This window comes from Rattus norvegicus, chromosome 9, assembly GCF_021556685.1.
Source record: "Rattus norvegicus strain SHRSP/BbbUtx chromosome 9, alternate assembly SHRSP_T2T, whole genome shotgun sequence".
Lineage (NCBI taxonomy): Eukaryota > Metazoa > Chordata > Mammalia > Rodentia > Muridae > Rattus > Rattus norvegicus.
The window spans coordinates 60,598,168-60,620,073 of record NC_141542.1 but is presented as its reverse complement, the minus strand read 5'-3'; the positions used below and the strand labels follow the sequence as shown (position 1 = coordinate 60,620,073).

The 21,906-nt window shown below is 44.2% G+C and overlaps 1 protein-coding gene across 5 annotated transcripts in view; it reads left to right on the top strand.

The window, feature by feature from the left end:
• Positions 1–21,906, top strand: part of Fhl2 (four and a half LIM domains 2) — a 72,625-nt gene that overhangs the window by 9,304 nt on the left and 41,415 nt on the right. For 2 of the 5 annotated variants that reach the window (XR_015628879.1, XR_015628880.1), the window contains exon 1: positions 21,091–21,292. The gene's annotated coding sequence lies outside the window, so the exon portion shown is untranslated. 5 annotated transcript variants of the gene reach the window in all.

Here is a 21,906-nt window from a genome sequence, read left to right as displayed (position 1 = left end):
TATATATATATATATATACGTGTGTGTGTGATATATATATATGTATATATATGTATATATATGTATATATGTATATATATGTATATATATGTATATATATGTATATATACGTATATATATATGGGTTGTAGGTAGGTAGGCATTCACGTGTATACATGTAGACATTCATTTTTCATCTCTCCCTACAAAGGATGGCCACAGCATTTATAAAATGTATTTCCCAAGCTGAGGCCCCCTTGACAGTTAAATGCTTCAGAACAGCATTTAGATCAGAGCAGTATGGATACCTCCATGTGCTTGTCGCAGAGGTAAGACAGACAAACAAAATGGCCCACACTGAGAACTTTTTTCAGTATTTATATATGCTTGAAGCCTGCCGTGATGTCCCAACTGCCTGCCCTACTCAGTAGAGTAACATGCTGTAGAGAGCTACAGTATGAAGCAATAGGTTGACCCTTCTGGCCTACACATGTAGGAGGCCACACCATCTAAGGTTGAGGCAGTATGTGCTTTGAAGTTCACACAGTGACAGTTGCCGGATGATGAACTTTACATTCTCAGAATGTGTCCCCATCACTTAAGGGATGCATGTTTGGATGTCAGGCCTCAACGTTTGCTGGGCAAGGTCTTTGCTGCCCTTGCTTAAGGAAGAGCCAAAATCCATTGGCTCAAATTCTCAGAATAGGAACACCAAGGGCCCCAGCAATGCTGTCTACACGGTAAACACGGGGCCTCTGTGAACTTGCCTGCACCCTCAAATATTTGAATTCCTTTCCTGTAGAAGATCAGAAATGCTGGAGTTCAGTTGTTTACATGCTGTTTCTGTGAGCCTCTTGCACTATCTCTGAAGTGCAATGGCTATCAGTGTTGGAACTCTGGCCCTGTTCACTTGCTATTTTGTGGCGTTGCCCTGAGTTAGAATGCCTTTATCTCTGCTGTCCTCTCCAAAGGCTCATGAGCACTCCTTCCTTATTTGAGTTTTCACAAAATGTTTCAACGTTTACAGTTTTCTAGCATATTAGGAGTCATGGTATTAGCATATCAATTCCGTGGATGCAGCCCAATGTATTCTGAATAGCAAAATGAAATACATTAGAAAAAGTAGAAAATCAGAAAGAGACTTCATCTTGGGAAGGAAGATTAAGAATTCTTTCACAGCAGTGTATTATAGCAAGCATTATCCCAGTGCTGTGTCTGTGGAAGGCACATTTGTCCTTTGAGTAGTGTTGCTGCTGAGTTCCTGATCTCTGGCTTTAGACTGTTCTGCTTGCCTTCTTTCTGCATTCGTCTGGATGGTTAGAATGCCTTATCTCATAATATGCATTAACTCAAAAATCCTCCCTCTGTGGATGGCAAGGTTTGAGAGTGCTGATGAAGTGTCTTCCCAATTGTTCAGTTGTAGTGATTTGAATACGCTTGGCCCAGGCAGTGGCACTATTAGGAGGTGTGGCCTTGTTGGAGCAAGTGTATCGTGGGTGTAGTCTTTGTAACCTACCCTCAGCTGCCTGGAAACAGGCTGCTCCTGGCTTCCTTTGGATGAAGATGTAGAACTCTCACCCTGTCGGGATTCTGCCCTGCTTCCCACTGCCATGTAACAAGGGACTCAACCTCAGAACCTGTAATGCAGCCCCAGTTAAATGTCTGCTATAAGAGTTGCCTTGGTCATGGTGTCTCTTCACAGTAATGGAAACCCTAATCAAGACATCAGTTCTATCAATATATGTCTTTTTGAAAAAGAAAAAAGAAAGAAACAAAGGAAGGAAGGAAGGAAGGGAGGGAGGAAGGAAGGAAGGAAGGAAGGAAGGAAGGAAGGAAGGAAGATAGATAAATCAATACTGAAAGTCTGTACTCCTCCCAGGAAGGTGATAGAACCATGGGCGTGGAGCTCTCCGAGAAGCTTAAATAGCTCTTGTGATGACGACAACTGCAGCCTCTGTGGTCTCTGGGGAGGCACAGGCACAGGCCGTGTGCTCTGTGTGGGATGTGCTGAGCATTTGCCTGTGTGCATTCTGTCCTAACGTGCTCCATGCCACACTATGAGTAGAAAATACCCCAACTCAAGGCCAGGCCTTAACTGATTTGTTTGAGGATCTGTGAGACTGCTCCTGCATCCAGCCTTTCCCTGTCATGGGGCAGAAAGTTGATGTAGGAAGCAGACTTTCCCATCACCGGCCCCTTTCCTGTTAATGAGAGAGAGAGGGCACTGGGGTGCTGGTGTAGAGCGGCCTCAGCAGCCCTCTGAAGCTTGTCCAGACAGAGCAAAGTGCAAAGGTGCTTGAGAGAGCATGCCGCTTCCATCCCTGCCATGTGTTTTTCATTCCCATTTTGGTTACTCTTGGCTCCCATTATGGAGTGTGCTTGAGGTAGCGTGGTTGCATTTGTTGAGGTAGCGTGGTTGCAGTTGAGGTAGCGTGGTTGCGGTTGGTTTTCAGACATCAACAGTGAACAGTGATTTGTCTGGGGCAGGCTAACAAGGACGGTAAGTGGCTAAGACAGAAAGCACATTGCCTTTCTAGAGATCTGGAAAATTCCTTTTCTCTTTCTTGGTGGGAACAGAATCTGCTTGTTAAAGAGCCCAGGGAGGTTTGACTAATGCGAATGATAGAACTCAGCATCCAGTGGAGACAGAGCTGGAGACCACAACGTGTGTAGCCATTAGCCTGCTGCAGAGGAAGCGGCTATCTTTGAGCCAGGACGCAAGATACAAAGATAAACATTCTTCCTCCAGCAAAAATAGGGTGACCTGCTCAATCACTATAGCAACAACAATAATAATAACAGCAATAATAACAGTAACGGCAACAATAAAGAATTGTTCACATGTTAGTTAAAAATACTGAAAGATTGTTAGGACTAAAAATCTGTGTGTGGTAGGCAGGACAGCTTAGTAGGTACACACGTGCCACTACAGCTGATGATCTAAGTTCTCTCCCAAGGGCCCACACAGCAAAAGGAGAGAACTGAGTCCTACAAGTTATCTTCTGACCCCCATATATGCACTGTGGTGGGCACAGGCCTACATGCACATACAGGAGAAGGGAGAGTGTTTGACTCTGATGCCAATGTCGAAAGTCTCATCAAATATCAAGCCAGTCTTCCTCTCTGTCCTTTTGTCCACACTTATCTACAGTACAGATAATTGTACTTGTAAGGTGTCAATGGCAGGGCTTATGAAATAAGTTTTTGAAATCAAGTGGTTTCCCAGTAACCAAAGGTGTCCTGTCTTTGTGCTGGTGCCATCTTGCTTTTGGTGATCTCTCTGCTTTTGTCTGTTCCTCATATCTGAACATGTCCTCAGATGTGAGGTGGCCTCAGTCGTGCTGCAAAACCTAGAATATCCTCATTACCCTGGGGCCAATGGGAAGAGAAAAACTACCCCAAAGACCTGGTCCATGATCACACTGCCTAGATCAGGATCAAAGCAAACACCCTGCTTATTCCTGGTGTCTCTCAGCTACTAGGGAATGCTGCTGGATTCGTGGGTGCTTTGAGTTGTAGGAGAATTAAGAAACGAGCAACTTAATGTCTTGATACAGTGGGCTTTATGCTGCATTTGCTCTGACTTCCTAGTCAGCTGATAGATGTGGTCAAATGATTAAAATGCTAGCACGGAACCAGTAATTCTGTGATGATTTTGGTATGAAGCCCAATGAATTCATTGACAGTATACTGATATAGACAATAGATGTCTTAATCAATTAAAGAATGAGGATCAACCCAAGCTATGTTGGGTGATGGCACTTCAGATTGCAGGCAGCATTTAATCTGGAACATAATCTAGTCATAGCTTCTGGAACAAACAAAATAATCAGAAAACTGGTTTTAATACTCTTTATGAGTTTAAGTAACTTGCAGTTTGCTCTGTAGATCATGTTTTATCAAGAGCTATAATCCTGAAGTCAAAATAAAATCAAAACAAAGGAAATTATAAATCAGAAAGATGTTTGCCTTTTCTGTGACCCCCTCCTTTCCATAACTACTTCATCTCTCTATAGTTTTGTCCTCTCTGAGAAAAATCAAGTCTTTTCCCATGGACCTCTACTCTTCCCACCATAAGATGTTGACCTTCTAGCCTAGTCTGCCACACACTTAGAAAAGCCAGGAAGTAGTGAGAGTTCACAGGGTCAGGAATCTGTGTCATGCTTACTGTGGTAGATGGGAGCTAGAGCAAACACAGAGCCAAAACGACAAACACATTACAATTCCAAGCTATCTATTCATCTTTAAGCCAAGCAGCAGTTTCCTGTGACTTTTGCTTTCTGATGCTCATGAACTGTCAAGCAAGTAGCATGTTGAGGAACTTGCAGCTGGAATCTGGGAGAGTGGCCTCCATTGTAGTTTCTCTTTGGGAATCCCTCTTGGTTGCATTGACTTCACATACAACTACAGGACCCAAAGAGAAGCAAAAGGCTAATGGGAAGTTAATAAAAAAAAAGTACCGATATTAATTCCAATGTTAGCATAGTGAGGGAATCAAGACATATTTTCTGTTAAATTAAATAAATAAACTAAGAAAATAAGACTTCAGGACAAGGTGTCCAATAGAGCAAGGACTCTGCTTTTTGAGCCCCGTACACATTGCACTTTCTACGTCATTGATGCGCCTGAACTTGCCAGTTCTGATATCAATGTAATGATGTTAATTTCAGATAAATTTGTCTATTGGATGAGAGTGGGGTTTATTTTCTTCCCTCAGGCATTTGGCTTTCTATAGAGCATGTATCTACAGATAGTCATTCCCAGACCTTCAGAATACATGGACACTCAAGTGCACTGTAAGGTATCAAGTTTGCATATAACCTACGCACATCTTCATATGTACTACCTCAGGCATACCTAGCACACCGCCTGCATATCGCATCACGCATGCAATGTGGTATAATACTCTCCATGCAGAAAATTCAAGATTTGCTCTTTGGAGCTTTCTAGAAGGTTGTTTGGAGTATTTCTTAAGCATGGTTAGATGAACCATTAGATAAAGAACCCACAATTAGGGAAATCTAGCTGTAATCGTGATTAATCTATCCTAACACCTACTATTCAATAATTAGGGACTGGATAGCTGAGTCATGGGCTGGATTTTTGTCTATGGCCTTCAAAAGAGACAAGTCTACTGGCACCAAGTCTTTAAATCCTAGTCTATAACTCCAACAAAGCAGGATGCCAAAGGAAAGTCATTATTGCTAGCACCAAATCAAGTCCATGAAGACTCTGCCCTGTGCCTTTGAAGAACTGGCTATTCCCTAGACTAGTGTCAAGCTGGAAATGACAGATAAAGCGGAAGTCACTTTATTCCTACCAGATAGACTTGTTCCCAGGAAGCCTGGATCACATGGAGTCTGACTCTAATCTCTACTTCTCCTTTAGTCTGGCTAAGGGGTTGAATATTCCCCCACTCCCAAAGTTCATGCTGAAGCCATAACCTTTAACAGCTCAGGGTGGAACCTCATTTGTTAATAGAACTGTTACAAATGCAATCAGTTAATGTGAAGTGATTAGCATGCATTCTGCTTCAGTATGAGGTGCATCCTGATAAAAGGGGGATATTTTGGACAGGGCGAACAGTGTGTGAACAGGAAAACAGAGGTCAAGGTGATGAGTCTACAAGACAAGGGAAGCCAACAGTCAATCACTAGCAACTTGCCAAGAGCTAGCCGAGTCATGGGATGGATTTTTGTCTATGGCCTTCAAAAGAGACAAGTCTACTGGCATCTTGATCTTGGACTTCTAGTCTCTACAGCTATAAGAAAACGAATCTGTGCGTTTAGGTCACCCAGTCTTTGGTCAGTCTAGTATGAAGGCCATCAGGGGCCTTGTCACAATGCTCTTGAAGTATTGACCAGTGCACCCTGGACCCTCCACTGATTACTGTGTATGCCTCACAGTGCTGTACTCTCAGTATGAGAAAAGAAAAGGTGAAGCCTGCAAATCAGACTGAGAAAACAGTTTGCCAGGAGAAAACACCAAAGTTGTATTTGCTGAGAATTTATTCTATTCTGCAGAGATGTTCACAGCACAGTGAAAAGCCAAAGAAGGGTCCAGACCTTGGAATTCCTGTTTTAAAGAACAACAATGAATTTATGTTTTTTCTTCTTTTTAAAACAAAGATAAAGAAAGGCGTTGGGCTTTTAGGAATGGTGAATTGTGGGAGGGGAAATTAGTAGAAGAGAAGTTCATTGTGTATATATCCATGGTGCCCTGAGGGCTGTTCTCACGATATGGGAAGGAGGGAGGCACAAAGGGAAATGTATGCTTTATTTTTACACAGATGGGAGCAGGGGTGGGAGAATGTTCTTTCTGCTTTTACTCCTTCTTAAATGTCTTAGGCTTGAAATAACTCTTACATCAGAGTGGAGATGGCACCAGGGATGGTACATCCTGGTCTTTTTTGGTGGCCTTTTACAGATCTGCATATTTGCCTTCCCAGTGTATAAAGACAGAAAGGCCTTCTGTGTAGGTGTGATCAATAAAATTAAAAAGATCCCCTTCTTGAAGATTATGCCAAAGACTGTGGTTGGGGGGAGAGAAAATTGGCAATACGTGGCTTAATGAAACTGAGTATGTTTCCACTCAGTCTTTATAGTCCTCATGCCAGTCTGTTATATACAATACTGAGTTGTAAATATGTTTCTTGGCCTGGCTAATCCAGCCAAGTGCACAGCATAGGCTGCACTGTTATCATGAAATGTGTTCTGTCAGAGCAATTCTGCTGTGAGGCCGCTCAGGTAGAGAGAGGGCCGTGATCGTAAGAACTTTGCTTCGTTTACTTTTTGCTTTGTCTTTGTGTTCTATTTTTAGGAGTATCTTTTCAGCTGACTCATTTCACTAACACAGGCTGGTATGTTTTTTCACAGAGGCAACCTCTGTTCTGATTCTGTCAGGGTGGGCATGGTGCACTGCCTGGCGTGAATCACCTTCACCCCATTTAAAAGTGTTACCAAATGCATTACCAACAGGCATTATTTTCACTTTTTATTGGTACATGTTGAATACATATGATGGATTTCATTATGGTGTATTCATACACAGCATTTCCCACATTCATCCCCACTATCTCCTATTCTATTATCTATCTATCTATCTATCTATCTATCTATCTATCTATCTATCTATCATCTTTCCTTCTATAGACATTCCAATATATTTCACTAAGGTTGATTACAGTGTTGTAGGTGAGAAATTATTTATAGAAGCATGGGCTTCTTGCTATTGTGTATACCACTGAAGAAAATCTCTCTCCCTCCCCCAGTCACCATTAAGTGTCTTGGGGAAGAGGGGGCCTCCCTCACACCCTCCTCACCCTAACTACTATAATTCACTTATAGGCTCTGGGGATTGGCAGGCTCAAGGGCCCAGGGAAGCAGGTCCAATCTTACATTGGTTTGTCAATATCTCGACTGTTATGAATTCAAGAGTGGAAAAGCCATGTCATATTCTGAAGATAGAATTCTACTTTACTTTTGTCCTCTCCCGGGCTCTTATATTCTTCATGGTCTTCCATGATATTCCTGGAGCCTTGAAGCGAGTGAGATCAATATCCCATTTGTGGCTGAATACCCAACAATTCCTTAATCTCAGTACTTTGACCATGTTCAAGCTTTGAGTTACTGCCCTCTACATAAAGGAGTTTCTCTTAAAGATTTTAGTAGCACTAATCTACCTGTATAAATAAATATATTTAGGTAGCCATTTGATGTGCACACCATGTCCATCTAGCAAAACAAAGGCAGTAGCTTTTCCACTAAAGCCCATGGTCTCCTCAGCCACAGGCTTTAGATTAGGCTTATGGAACCAGACATGGATTCCCTCTTGTGGAGTGGGCCTAGAATTCAAAAGGAGGACCAGTTACCCCCAGTAGTGATTTGCCACCATTTCACCACGAGGCACTTTTTACCTGATACACCAGCAGCATAATATGCAGACTGCATAGCTGAGTAAGCTGAGCTGATGATAATTCTCCTCCCAGGAGCCTATGCAGCACCATCTACCACTATGTAAACTAGCCAGCATGGAGGAAGCCATTCTAGTTCCGTCTTGTTTTCTCTATGTCTTGCAACCAACATAAGAGATATCTTCAGTAATGTGGTCTTACTATGTAGTTCTTGTGGGCAACAAGCATCTATGACAAATGCCATTGTGCAGTGTGTACTGGAAAGTAGAAAGATACTCTGCAATCACGTAAGCAAACAATGCCCTCGATAACACTATTGTAGTGTCTCTTGGGACCTACATATCCATTCTATCCATCATGGATGGTCTACTCTACTCCTAGGAGAAGGATGCTGTTTTTCTGATGAGTTTTTCTTGTGTTTTATTTTATCGTTGTTGTTCTAGTGTTGGAAGAACAGATGATCTCCTTCTCCCCCTTTTCCTCTCACTCTCCCTCTTCCCCTTTCTCTTTCCTGAACATGTGGAGACTTTTGGTCCCTTGCCATTGTCCCCTAAACAATCTAGTTTATCACTATTATAAAGCACCTGTGTTGTATAAGGTATCATAAACCATCTGGGGATGACTTAAAGAATATGCAAGAACACCCCTTGGTTATATTGCAAATACTGTGTACCATTTTATATAAGAGAGTCAACGACCTACAGATTTTCAGATTTTAGTATCCCGAAGGGGCTCCTGGAGCCAATCTCCCTTTGATACTGAAGGGGCGTGCTCTATGCACGTGCACACGAAGTGGCTAATGCTATTGTGGCAGCTGACAAGGCCCAGAGTCAGCAAGCGAGTCAATAAACTGAAAGCCAAAGGGAGCCCTGAGCCTGAGAAATGGGAAAGGGAAGGTTGACTTGATGAGGATAGGCAGGCTCAGGACACAGGAGCTGCTGAGGTCCATTTTAGTTAATGAGAAGAAAAGCCCAATGATCCAGCCTAGAAATGTCAGGCAAAAAGAATTCTCTCCTCCTTGGGTAGGTCAGGCTCTAACTGGTTGAAGGACACTCACAAAATAAAAGCTCAACTGCTTTATTTGTCATGAAAATTCAAATGGTATTACATTTCCCCCAGGCTCAGCTGTTGATAAAAAAAAAAGTCCCCAACTGAAAGCACTTTTGGAAAATGGTGAATGTTTTAGGAATTTGACCTAAGGAAGAAAGTTAGGCTGTTGGAAAGTGCCCTTGGATGACTCACTGAAGTCTCACTCTCTTTTTTCCAAATTTAGCTCCTTTTTTTTCTCGTTGCTTCCTGGCCATCGTGAGGTGAGCACCCTCCTTTTTCACATGCATCTGCCATAGGTTTCTGTCTCCATAGATCCCAAGCAACAGAGTCAAGTGACCTTGGACTGAATCCTTCGAAACCACCAGTCAAAAATAAACCTCTTCTCCTTCTAAGTTGATCCTCTTGGTTATTCTGTCTCAGTATCAGAAGGCTAACTAGCCAAGTGTCAGTCTCACCACAACTCCAGAATAAGGTTTGGCTAAATGGCTTGCTTCTCAGTAGTCCAATCCAGTCAGCATACAAGTCGAGCACTATAGACTCTTAGGTCTGGCCGAGGACTCTGCCTACATTTCCATCACTTTACAAACATGCATTTGACACATGTTTTCTCCACTTTTTTAATCACTATTAAATGTCCACTTCAGTCATGTTGTGTACTTGAGCCTGACATACCAATGTCCATTTTTGTCTTTTAAAAATGGAACCCTGTATATATTTCCACCATTACTATCCTTACTCACCCCCATCGGACCCAACACCTGCCCCCATGCATCTTCTGGAACTTCTGTCCTTCCTATCTGTATGAATCTGGCTGCTTTGTGGATTTGTACTTTTTTTGTGAATGGTTTATTGCACTTAACATACTGTGCTCCGGTTTTACCTGTGTTGCAAGCATGTGTCAGAAGTTCCTTCTGTTTTAGGACTACATAATGCTTTAGTGTGTGTATCACCCCATTGTATATGCAGTAGTTTGCTCGTCAGTCCATTTATCTATGGATACTCCAGGTATATATATACCTCCGGCAATAAGGAGTATTTCTGTGAGTGGGTACAGATCCTTACTTGGGGGCTTCTAGATATATATCCAGAAGTGAGGTATGCCTTCCATATCTTAGTCCTGACCAGAACTTACTGGAGTTTTAGCTTTATTCAGCTAGTTCTAGTCACACTTGAAGTGGATGGAGGGAGATTTACTCATCTTGGTGGGACTGTAACCATGAGTTACTTGGTAGATAGCAAATTCCTGGAAGGAAGTTATAGGAACCCACCTTTTCGTTGTTATTGTTCTAGAGATGGAGCTCAAAGCCTAAAGCATGCTAAGCAATAGCTTTATCTCTGAACTCTATCCTTGGTCTTATGCACTGTGAATGTCAAAATATCCTGTTATTCATCCCAAAGGTGAGGACTCTGGATGCATCAGAAACAAAGGACTCCAGTTAAAACCAGGACTAAGAGATAAGATCCACTAAGCCGTGCTTGGAAAGGGTTAATGAAACAGAAACCTTGTAGCCCTCAGTTTATCATCTTAAAAATTATCTCTGAATGAGACAGTACTGATATTGATACTCCTTCCAGAATTATAATTTGGGTTTTTAAATTATATTTTAAAATAATACAAGAAATATACACTAATATCCTCTAATTTTGTGTACATTTCAGGATAGAGTGAGAGCCAGCCTGACTTCATTTAGGATTGGTTTTTAAGCTGAAATCAGAGTAGCCGGTTGTAGGTGTCTCACAGGAGAGAGGGCACTGTGTGGCTTACTTGCATTCCTTGAGTATTTGCTCATGTCATTGTTCCCCTTTGAGTTTCGTGGCAATTCAGTACACAGCCATGGGTTTAGGAGCAAAATGTTGGAAACTCAGCAATCTCTGAAATGGAGTTGAAGCTCTCCAGTACCTTCTACGTATCGCTCCCATGGCTTCTTATGTGAGGTGGGTTGACTGCATGGTGTGTAGCTCCCTAAAATACACCTAGCATGCTTCTATCACATAGCTCTCCCTCAGGCCAGTGGCCATAGCTTTGGCTTTCCCCTGAAGGGCTCTTTTAGCACTGTGAAGACAAATCTAAAGGGATCAAGAATCTCACAGCTCCCTGTCTTACATTCCACAACATTTTTTCCCACCTATGTGGACCCTCTGGCTGCCAGCACAACAGAGCACAAGCCGATACAAGAAGACATGCATACCACACACTTCCCTCTGGAGCCTGAGCCAAGAATCCTGCTTGCCTGAGAAACACAGGCCAGTGTTGGTTTTGGATACCACCACCAACTACCAGTACAATGTTTGACCTGTTTTCTCAGAGATTAGCAATCAAGAGAGACTTCAAATGGTTTCACCCTAATAAACCTTCTGGCAGACAGCTTTCCAAGGATAAGATCAAGTCCTACTGAGGCATTGGTTGATGAAAGTGGTCATGATTAGGAGCCCCAGACCCACTGGATGCAAAGAGAATGCTTTACTTCTGTGAATGAGGAACTGTGTGTAGGACACAGTCTCTGCAGAGACTATAAAGGGAGGGAGGAAGGCAAACGAGACTACTGGAAGGTGAAGGAATCGCCAATGAAGTCACCCTGGGTTTAGCCTTCCCGGCTTCTCTTCCAGCTGGCCAGCTGCCTGGCCCTGATTTCATCTGAGAGATAAGACTACCCTCCCACCTTTAATCCGATCCTGATTCCTTCTAGGTTACCAGGTTCTCTGTGTTCCAACCCCACACTCACTGGCCTGCCTTCTTCAAAACTGCAGACCTTGCTTCTAGCTCCCCCTGAGTACAGATGGTAATAGGGCTGATTCCCTATGGTTCCTGATCTCTGAAACATCTCTGCACTTCAGTAATGTGAGGTAGTCCCTGTCTAGGAACTAGGCATGTGCAGACTTGTTCTGGTAGAGACACTGGGGCAGGTCCTGCTCCCGGCCAGCCATGGCTTGGGTATCTGCCAAGAAAAATGTGCCCCGTGCTTCTCCATCTAGTTCACACGGATGCCTCTGGGACCCACGAAGAATAAAAACCTAGCCTTGAGGCAGCCTCATGATAGGTTTTATATTCATTTCTCTGCTTCCTTGTCGGACAGAGAACCTAGATAAGCCCTGGGGCAGGAATACCACATCACTCAAGTTCTGTTGTTTTGGCCCTGAGGTGAGGCTGTACACCAAAGCCGGCACAGTATACTGGAGCAAGCTGCTCACTTCCTGTCTGAGGAAAGAGAAGCAGATAGAGCTAGAGTCCCCCAATCTCCTTTAAGACAACACCCTCAGTGACCTGGAGTCTTCCCAGTATCCCTTCCTGAAGGTTCTGCTGTCTTCCAGTAGCAGAAGGTCAGAAGGCTTCAGTGAGCAACCCCAGTGCTGAAATCGAAGTTGGATTTGAACTTGGAGACTCTTCTCTATGGGTGCAGAGCGCCAGTCAAGGAATGTGTAAACCTTCTGGTCCCGCCTACATTTGCCAGTATTTTCTATTCGGAACTTGAGTGTCTCAATCCAAGTGAATTTGCTATAAGACTGGTAGGGTGAAGGGAGCTATGAGAGCTTCTGTCTCTCCCATCTCGGCTCACAGACTATTAGAAACCCAGTCTAAAGGCTGAGTTCTCATGAAGCTATGGCAGAGCTGTTGCCCTAGGATCACATACCTGCCCGTGCAGTGAGCCATATTGCATGTTTGCGCTGTTAGATGGAGGAGGACCTCAAAGAGACTGTGGTGGGAAGAAGGGTTTCTTGCTTCCTTTTCTATGTTCTCATTTGCATAGACAGAATGTTTAAAAAGTGAACAATAGGTTATTAATATGACTCCTGTAGAAAGTAAAGATGTGGATTTAAATTTGGTTCTCAGAAATGAAGGGAGGGTTCATTCGTAGACTGGGGACACCCTGGAAGCCCCTCTGAGCAAATTCTCTGGGATTGAATAGAGCTGTGGCAGGCAGTGCTGGGAGTGGGCAGGGAGTAGCCCTGTTCTAGAAGAACAGGTGGATGCAGGCGCCCCCACATGCAACTTTCCAACAGCTTTCTCTCGGCTCTCTGAGGCATCGACAAACGCTATGACCTGGAGGCTACTTCTCTTAATGCAGGAGGAATTACTTCCAAACCCAAGTATGTTGCCACCTCCTGCAAGGTCCAGCTTTCCCAATCAGCTTGGCGTCAATCTGTGCAAAGTAGATCTCAGGGCAAAGCCTAGATCACTACTGTGACTGAATGGAAGATCAGCCCTTGGCCTTCAGACAGCTTCTGTGTGGCAGCCCTATGCTGATTCAGGTATATTCAAGAAACCTGAGTTCAATTCAGTTAACAATGACCAAGCTGGAAAATGGTGTGAACACAGAAATGTCTCAATCCTTCCTGTGAGGGGCTCATAGCCTTTCCTTCTGTGGATACGAGCAAGATGGTGTGGAATGACCTGACACAATGCACACAGTTTCTGTGTGTGGTGTTTTGGGGGTGCAGGGAGGGGATGGTGGAGGTTCTGGGTAGTAGAAGGGAGGGACAGAGTAAAGAGAGACATTCCAAGTGGCTTATCCCAATAACTTAGGTTGCAGCTCTCAGAAAGACACAGAGTTAATTTAAGAGAGCGAGAGCGAGAGAGTTTAGCATGTTCAAGGTCTTGGTCAACAATACAATATTAATAGGGGGAAAAAATTCTGTACTGACCGAACTCTTCCCTCACTGGTTGAAGCTGATTGAGATCACATGGAGCAGAGACTAAGCCGGAAGTGGCCCTGAAGCCCCTCTCCTTGCCTAGGATCCTATTACAGTCTCTGATTCCCCAGCCTGGTAACTCGCCAAGCGTTTTCTTTGTAAAACAGCTCGAGAAAGTCCTTCTTCTGCTTTAAGCCTGACCTACTACAGTAACACAGAAACACAAGGAAGCAGACAATGATTTAATAAGGCAGGAGAGTTCATCCCCAGGCAACAAGGGCAGAAAACCAGACAGCCTTGAGGATATATGCAAAGTGTTGAATTTCAGATTGTGGGAAGGATGGCAAAGGTGGGAAGGGAGAGAAAGAGTCCCCTTTGAGTTGGAACAGCTTGCTAGCCGTTTCAGGTGTCTGACAGTAATTTTGCAATGGAGCCCCTTGGAGCTGTTCTGGAAGGAAGTTCACCAACCCACTACTGTCGCACAGTAATCACCTACCATCTTCCCTGTGCAGATATCTGTACAGTTAATACAGCCTAAAAATATTTATTTATAGTTTTCTGGAAGATGTTGAAGATCACACATTCTAGAAAATGTATTCCTGGTATTCCAACTGTCCCAGTACAATGAGGTGAAAGAGATTTGGTTGTTCCAGAAAGCTCTGTCATGACTCCTAGGCCCAATTTTAAAGCATCTTCCAAACTAGGGAGAAGATTGTCCTCAATTTTCTTACTGGGAGAACTTAAGACATGTGTATAGCTAACTTTCTTCCAGTGCAGAACCCCGCAGGGGAGCATTCTAGTGATGTTCTCATTGAAACCTAACTACAAAATGGATTGAAGAAAAGATAAATCTCTTACAAAAGACCTCTTTACATAAGGGGGAGAGAGAGAGAGAGAGAGAGAGAGAGAGAGAGAGAGAGAGAGAGAGGCACTGCTCCCTTTGTTTCACAGGTGAGGTAAAGAAGAGAAAGTAGAAGGACTTGTCCAAGTCTCTCTCTCTCTCTCTCTCTCTCTCTCTCTCTCTCTCTCTCACACACACACACACACACACACACACACACACACCTCTTCACTCTACTTGGAGCTTCTATGTCCCCTAAAACCCATGTGCTGGAATCTTGGTCCCCAAGTCTGAGTGACAGCTTAGTAGAAACTGTTTGCTAAGCATACACAAAACTTAGGTTGGATCCCTAGGACTTAAAATGAAAACGCACTAACAACTAAGCCTTGGTTCTCAGAGGATGACTAAGGATGTCCTTCAAGGGGATGAGGAGATCAAAGACCCTGACTTTTTTGCTCCTTGTCCTGAGACAAACAGTTTTAACACACCATGCTCAGATAAAGCATCAGCAGAGGCCCAGGTAAGGACACTAATCAAGAACACTCAAAACCGTGAGCCAAACTAATTTTCTCTGTAGGGACACAAAGTTACCATGACCCCATAGTTTCCGGTCCCTAGAGTTTAGCCCTCCTCTAGCTAGGCTGTCCCAGAGTCCTTTTTGGATAGACTACACAGATTGTCTGCCAGTGAGTGAGAAGAAGAGAGAGTGAGATCTCAAAGTTGCAAGGCTGACTCATAAAATTACTCCATACAGGGAAATGGTTTTAGTGTGGTTTAAGTAAACATCCCAGGAACAAGGAATTGTCCCCTTTCAGGGATGCATGGATGAATGTTCACAGACCACATGTGTGTTTCGAGGTGTCTTGACCAGGGCAAGAGAGAGTAAAACAGCCAAAGAAGAGCAGAGAACAGAGGGGTCTCAAACATGCAATTCATGGTAGCAAGTTTTGTTTCTCCCTAAGATTTCAAATGAAAAGCAAGAGCACACGTTTTCAGGGTCTGCACCAGGAAAACTCTCATGAGTCCAACATTCGCTGACAGGACAGAACTTCGATGCCAGAGGTTTTTTGGGTTTTTTTCTTCCCTTTGGTGGTTCAGCCAACCAGAGCCTTTCTCGGTGTCCTGTCAAAGCCACAATGGAAACTTGCATCCAGTGTTCCAGGCAAACTTTAACCACCCATGGAAAACTCAGAATCATAGAGTCATTTGTGGGTTTGGCTGGGAGTCAGACGTGTTTTGAGGCTTCAAACACTGACTATTTGCATCCATTAACTACGTTTGTGAAAAAGAGAGGGAAAAGAAATGGGATATGGAAAGTGCTTCTCAGAGAGCCCAGCATCTCCCTCCTTAGCAGAGCCTGAAAGGAGGCTGAAGAGGAGGTGGTGGCCCTCGGTAGAGTGCTGAGCTTCTCTTGGGAGTCTCAGGTAAATGAACAGAGTATGGCTTCTATGAGTGGAAGATGGGAACTCCTCCCTTTTGTTGGAGGAAGCCTTAGGGAGTCCTCATTTGCATAAGCTCTGGGAAGACTCCTGCCCTGTGAACTGTCTGGTTTTCCTGCTGAGCAAGGCAACAGCACTTTATAGAAAGCATGTAGAACCTGCTGGGCCACCACACCAGGACCTGGTTCTGTGTCTTCTGAAGCATGCAGACACCTGCCTCTGGATCCTCAGGTGGAGAGGGTATGGGTTTTGATCACTCCTGTTGCTTCTGCTGGCTTTCTGATCCTAGACACTTACTCACCTTCCAACCATGTGAGGCAATTGGAAGATGAGCTCTGAATCAGGGTTGAGTCATCCAGGCAGTTTCCTGCCCAGGGTTGAGTGGGGATGTTTATGTGGGAGAAATCTTTCTTCCAAGGTACAAAGGTGCTCTCAAAGTTTTCCAATGCTGATGGTCAGTCAGTGAAACCCATATAGGGTAAGGTCCTCTCCTGGATATGTTTCATGTGTTCGATTTCTTTCTGGTGATGATGATGATGTCCTCATGGTCCCTATGGAGTGACCTCCATTAGAAGGCAACCCTAGTCTACCCCTCACAGGTAGGGTTACAGCCAACCTCTCTCACTAGCTGGCTTGCCACCAGGTGATAGCATTCACCTACCTCAGATACTCAGTCTTCACATTGATGGTGTAGGCCAATCCAGTGTCATCAATTGGATTGCTCTGATCCACAGACGAAACCTTTTGATTTAATGAAGTTTCTGTCTGCATTTCCTCCCACGACAGAGGATGTGATACACGAGGCTGGATTTTAGAGTTCCCAACAGTTCTGCCTCTGCTTTCCCTCCCCTCTTCCTGAAATGGACATGGGGTTCCAGTACCCTACCCCAGGCCTTTGAAATTCCAAGGCGTTGTTTAACACAAAGCCTTTCTGGGACCACCTGAAGAGTTGTTTCCCTAAGAAGTTGCCCTCTCACATGGTTTCCAAGCATCCTGACCTCAGAGCTCATTCCTTCCAGCTTCCTCAGCTGTGTGGCCCCAGGGGCCCCGAGAGTAGCTGGCTGGTAACAGAATTACAGGCCCATTGCAATAAACAAGAGAACTCAATAACCTTTCATTTGCCTTTGTAGTGTCTTGGTTCTGCTTGGGGAATTAGACTATCTCCTTGATTTCTTTTCCTTTGACAAACTAGCCTGTTATCTACAATAGCGGGTTTTCAACCAGAAGAGAAACTTCCATTTTTAGAACAGGAGCTAAGTCTTAATCTCCTCCTGGATGAGAATGCAGCATTTATCCTTCTTATTCCTGGATTTATCACCCCCTTACTCTTAAATAAGAGCTACTGTTTACTAAGGACCTACTCTGTGCTAAACATTGCACTATTTGGTTCTAACTGGTTTATATGTAAGACTGTTAAAGACTACAGACCTCCACAATAATTCCTTAAACTAGATGTTAATTAGACCATGTTGCAAATAAGTAAATTGAAGATTAGGAAGCCTCAGGACTTACCTGAGGCCAGAGTTCTCATCACAGGTGGGGCACTCGGGTACAGGACTGAATTCAGGGCTCTATTCTTCCATAGTAGAATTTATGTTTTCCAGAATCTTCCATCCAGTGTGATACAAAACCATCAATTCAAAATGGTTCAAGAGTTCATTGTAAGTAAAAAGGTTGCTACAAATTTCAGTAACTGGTCTATTCATGCATCCAGACTGTCTCATAAATATTATTGTTAAGTAATTTATTCTTTGAGTTTTTAATATGTGTAGATGATATTAAACCTAGTAATTGTCTAACCTTCCTATTTCCATACAACTTCTCTGACTCTGTTTAATTCTCTCTTAAGTGATTAGTTTCTTATTTTTTTTTCCAGCGAACATACACTACTTTCAGTTTTAAAACATTTAAAATTTTTAATGGATAACACATTTGGGTTCCTTGAATGTCACAGGAAACAAATAAAACTACATGCAATAAAAAAATAGTCTCCTTTCCCTCCGGCCTCCCAGTCCCACAGCTTTTCAGGCCTAGTCACAAGCAGGAACATATTACTGTTTCTCTTCTTGTTCACAAAAACAAATGATTGATTACAATCTAGGAAATGTTCTCCACTTTTATTTTTCTTGGTTGCTGTGTCTTGGAGATCATGCTGAATCAGTAAATATACTTACCACATTTTTAACAGCTACACTCATAAATAATTTGAAAGCGTACCATGCTGTGCTTAACAAGTCCTCTGTTGGCGGACACTTGATCTAGTCCCGTATTTTGCTATTACAAACAGTTCTGCAGTGATTAGTCTTACGTGAATTATCATTTTACATAAGAACAAGTACACACAAGACAGGTTCCCGTAAGGGGAAAACCTAGGAATCGCCAATGGTATGTGTATTTTAAATTTAGAGACATTTTTCATTGTGAGGTTTTTTTCAAACATTGCCAAGGGAGAGGAGAGATAGGATGAAATTTCAACATTCACTATCAAGTTTCAATTTCTATCAAATCCATTGGTGAGACTGTTTTACCTATACATTTTGACTCCATCTACTTCCTCTGCCTCAATTTATCTTGAATAAACTCTGACATATTACTCTGCTGGTCAATAGTTTGGAAAAGTTTCTTAAAAGTACAGGCAGTTTAAAAAGGAAAGAAAAAAATCATGTATATGTAATTTTATACAAAATAAACCAACTTATTAATTTCATCAGATATTCTGTCAATGCCAATCAGGATTTCCCAGATTGGTTCAGAAAATTTTCTTCTTTTAATTGTTTGTTCTGTGATTAAAATCAAAACATAAATTGTGGTTCATTGTTTGTTGTTTGTTTTTGGTTCCTTGACTTCTCCCTCTATCTCCCTTCCTCAGCATTTTTATAGATACGGGTAAGTCTATTTTGAGAGACTGGATTTTCCTGACCATATGATCACTGAGGTATTTCATATTTCTCTAATGTCAAAAGGAAAATACAAAAATAAATCCTAGATCTTTTAATTAAGAAATCAATAGGAGGTTGGAGAGTTGGCTCAGAGGTTAAGATCACTTCTGGGAGGTCCTGAGTTCAATTCCCAGCAACTACATGTTGGCTCACAACCATCTGTAATGGGATCTGATGCCCTCTTCTGGCGTGTCTCAAGACAGCTACAGTGTACTCATCTAAAATAAATAAATAAACCCGTTTTTTAAAAAGACAGCATAACAATCAATGTAGCACAGCTGTAGTAGTTAGTAGAAGAAAATTTATATAACTAATGTCAGTAAGAATAAAACCAAATGCATAACTCACAAAATTTAAACAATAAAACAAAACAGAAAAAGGATACATGCAGAATTGGCATTTTATTATTCTTTGAACCTGAATTTAAAGCTGAGGCTTAAGACTCACCATCTAGGACCTAGACCATTTTGCAATTTTAGCTTTTACATATAGAAAGTAAACATTAGTAGCCTCAGAACTATTAGTCTGTCTACGTACCCTTTATTTTGAATCTAAGATAGAGTGTGCCTTGACCATTAGTGGGAATTTAGCTAGGGTAACCCTCAGTTGGAAGATGAGGACAAGAGGGGAATGGATTTCCTGTGTCCAACCCCAGCTTGCTCACTCTCCTCTGAGGAAAGTGTTAACTCCAGGGAGACTCCCGAGAGAGTGACAGGAGTTAAGAATTTCCCATCTTTTAAGATACTCTTATGGCCTTGCCACCTCATAGACATCAGTGCCAATCTCAGCTGGTATAGAAACTGTTCACCTCATCTAGAGTCCTCACCATTTAATTGAGATAACTAACTTTACCAAAAGGAGCCGAGGATCCCTGGAGAGGCCAGATACAGCTAATGCTGACTACGGGACAATTATCCTAACTCCCTTGCCTCTCAAGTTCTGAGGTTCCACCATGGAGACCCTCTGGTGACAGCAATCAGGAAGTACCATCCAGAAGAAAGACACCACACGGTTCTTCCTGCCTTAAACGGAAAATGTGTTGCCCTCAGCACCCCTCGAATGGAGGAAATAACAAGCCTACCCCACACGACTTCTACCATTGTGATAGTTCTTCACTATCTATTTGACTGGGCTTAGACTCACCTAGGTGACACACCTCTAGAAGAATCTTTGCGGTAGTTCCTGAGATGTTTAACTGAGGAGGAAAGACTGGCTCCCAAGGTGGACGGCACTTCTCTAGAGCTGGGCAAAGAAAACTGAGCTCCAGGTCTCCTTGCTCGCTATTTCTTGACTGAGAAGACAATGTGACCAGCCACTTTACATTCTTACTGAGGCCATACCATTTTAGTGATGACAAACTATATCCTTTCATAGACTCTGCACCCAAATGAATCCCTTGATAAACTGTCACCTCATGACCCTGAGAAATCACCAACCCCGGCCTTCATTGCCTCTCCACATGCCCATCTTCCACCCTGTCCGGGTGTGGACCCATTTGCTCAAGAGCAGATGCTGCCTTTCCTAGACGTGAGGATACCACATGCCTCACAACACAGTCTCATGTCCCTACTAAAGACCAACTCTGCAGAGGACCTTGGCTTACAGTGTGAAGGCCACATTAAGACCAGCGTTTTCTTTGTGCCAGGAGGGAGCCACTGAATGTCCAACAGCTCTCAAGCCCTGAGTGTTGAGCATAGGACCTTCTCTCAGTGAGCTCCCTGGTGGAACAGGCTCATTAATGATTCTCTAGGTCATTGGTTTGGTTCATTCCATGATGGAAAGGTGTCTGCAAGGCAAGGCCCAGCAGACTACCATGCCAATGTGTGCGCTACACACACATAGTTCCTTCCCCCAAATCTGCAAACGACCCATCCATCCATGCTTGCACCAGGCTGCAACCGGGCAGGGACCCTGCAACCCAGAGGAGGGTCCTGGTGTTAGTAGTCCCGTGTCATTCCGCCCTTGGGTGGCAGTGGCTACAGCTCTCTGCATTGCCTAGCAACAATCCCGGGAGCCAAGTCCAGGGCGCAACGATGGTTGACAGTGTAAGCCAAACACCAGGAAGCAAGGAAGAAGGTTAAGTCAAACAAAAGGTCTGTGGTAACGTCAGCAGGGGGAACAGACGACGACCGGCTGCTGAGGGGCGCTCGCCGCCGCGCCCGGCTCTCCAGGCCAGCGCGCCCAGCCCGCCGCCCCGGCGCGTGTGTCCTTATATGGTCAAATGACTCGGCGGGGGTTCTCGAGGGCGGGCGCAGCGCCGGCTGCACTCCGCCCGCTGAGCCGCTGCCGCCACCGGTCCACAGTCCGCTGGGTTCCCCTAGACCCCGGCCTCACCGTGTGTGAGTACTCCTGCCGCCGCCCAGGCCACAGCCCTGCTTGGAACACGAGGATCCCCACCAGACAGCTGCTCTAGGACGCGTGGAGAGACACCAGTGGCCAGCGCACCGGGACCGCGGGGCGGAGACCCAGGAGACCGGAGCAGAGCTGTGCAGACCGCATCAGGGTAGGGTCCCGAAACGGAGAGGACAGATCCTGGCGGGAGGAGAGCCCTATTTGCAGAGGACACCCGGGATGGGGACCCCAAACGGAAAGGACAGATCAGGGAGAGAGGAGAGTGTAGCTGGGCAGAGGATACCCAGGATGATGACCCGAAATGAAGCGGAGGGAGTCAGGAGGGAAAGGGGAGAAGGTGGATCGGAAATGTGGCAGAGGCTGAAGGAAAGGCTTGAGGGGAGATCTCAGGACCGGCGAGTTGATCTACTGGGAGACATCCCTAGGAAGAACGGATGCGGGGCAGAGAGGACCAAAATCATGCGTGTTGGAGGACTTGAGCACAGGAGAGCCGAATTTGGAAATGGTGGGGAAGGGACTGTTGGTGTCCAGAGGGAGGGTGGCGGCCCTGTAAAGGTGGATCACTGCCAGGTGGTGGGAAACGATGAACTGCCCACAGGTCAGCCCCCAGAGGTGAAGTGGAACTGGTTCCTGAAGTCTATGGGAGGGAGGTGACAGGCTGGTCAGCACGTGGAAGGCCAAGCATTTCCCTTGAGAAGAAGTGGGAGTTTGCCTGTGACCACACACCTTGACTAATCCCCCAAATTAAAACCTGAGCCGTAGGGT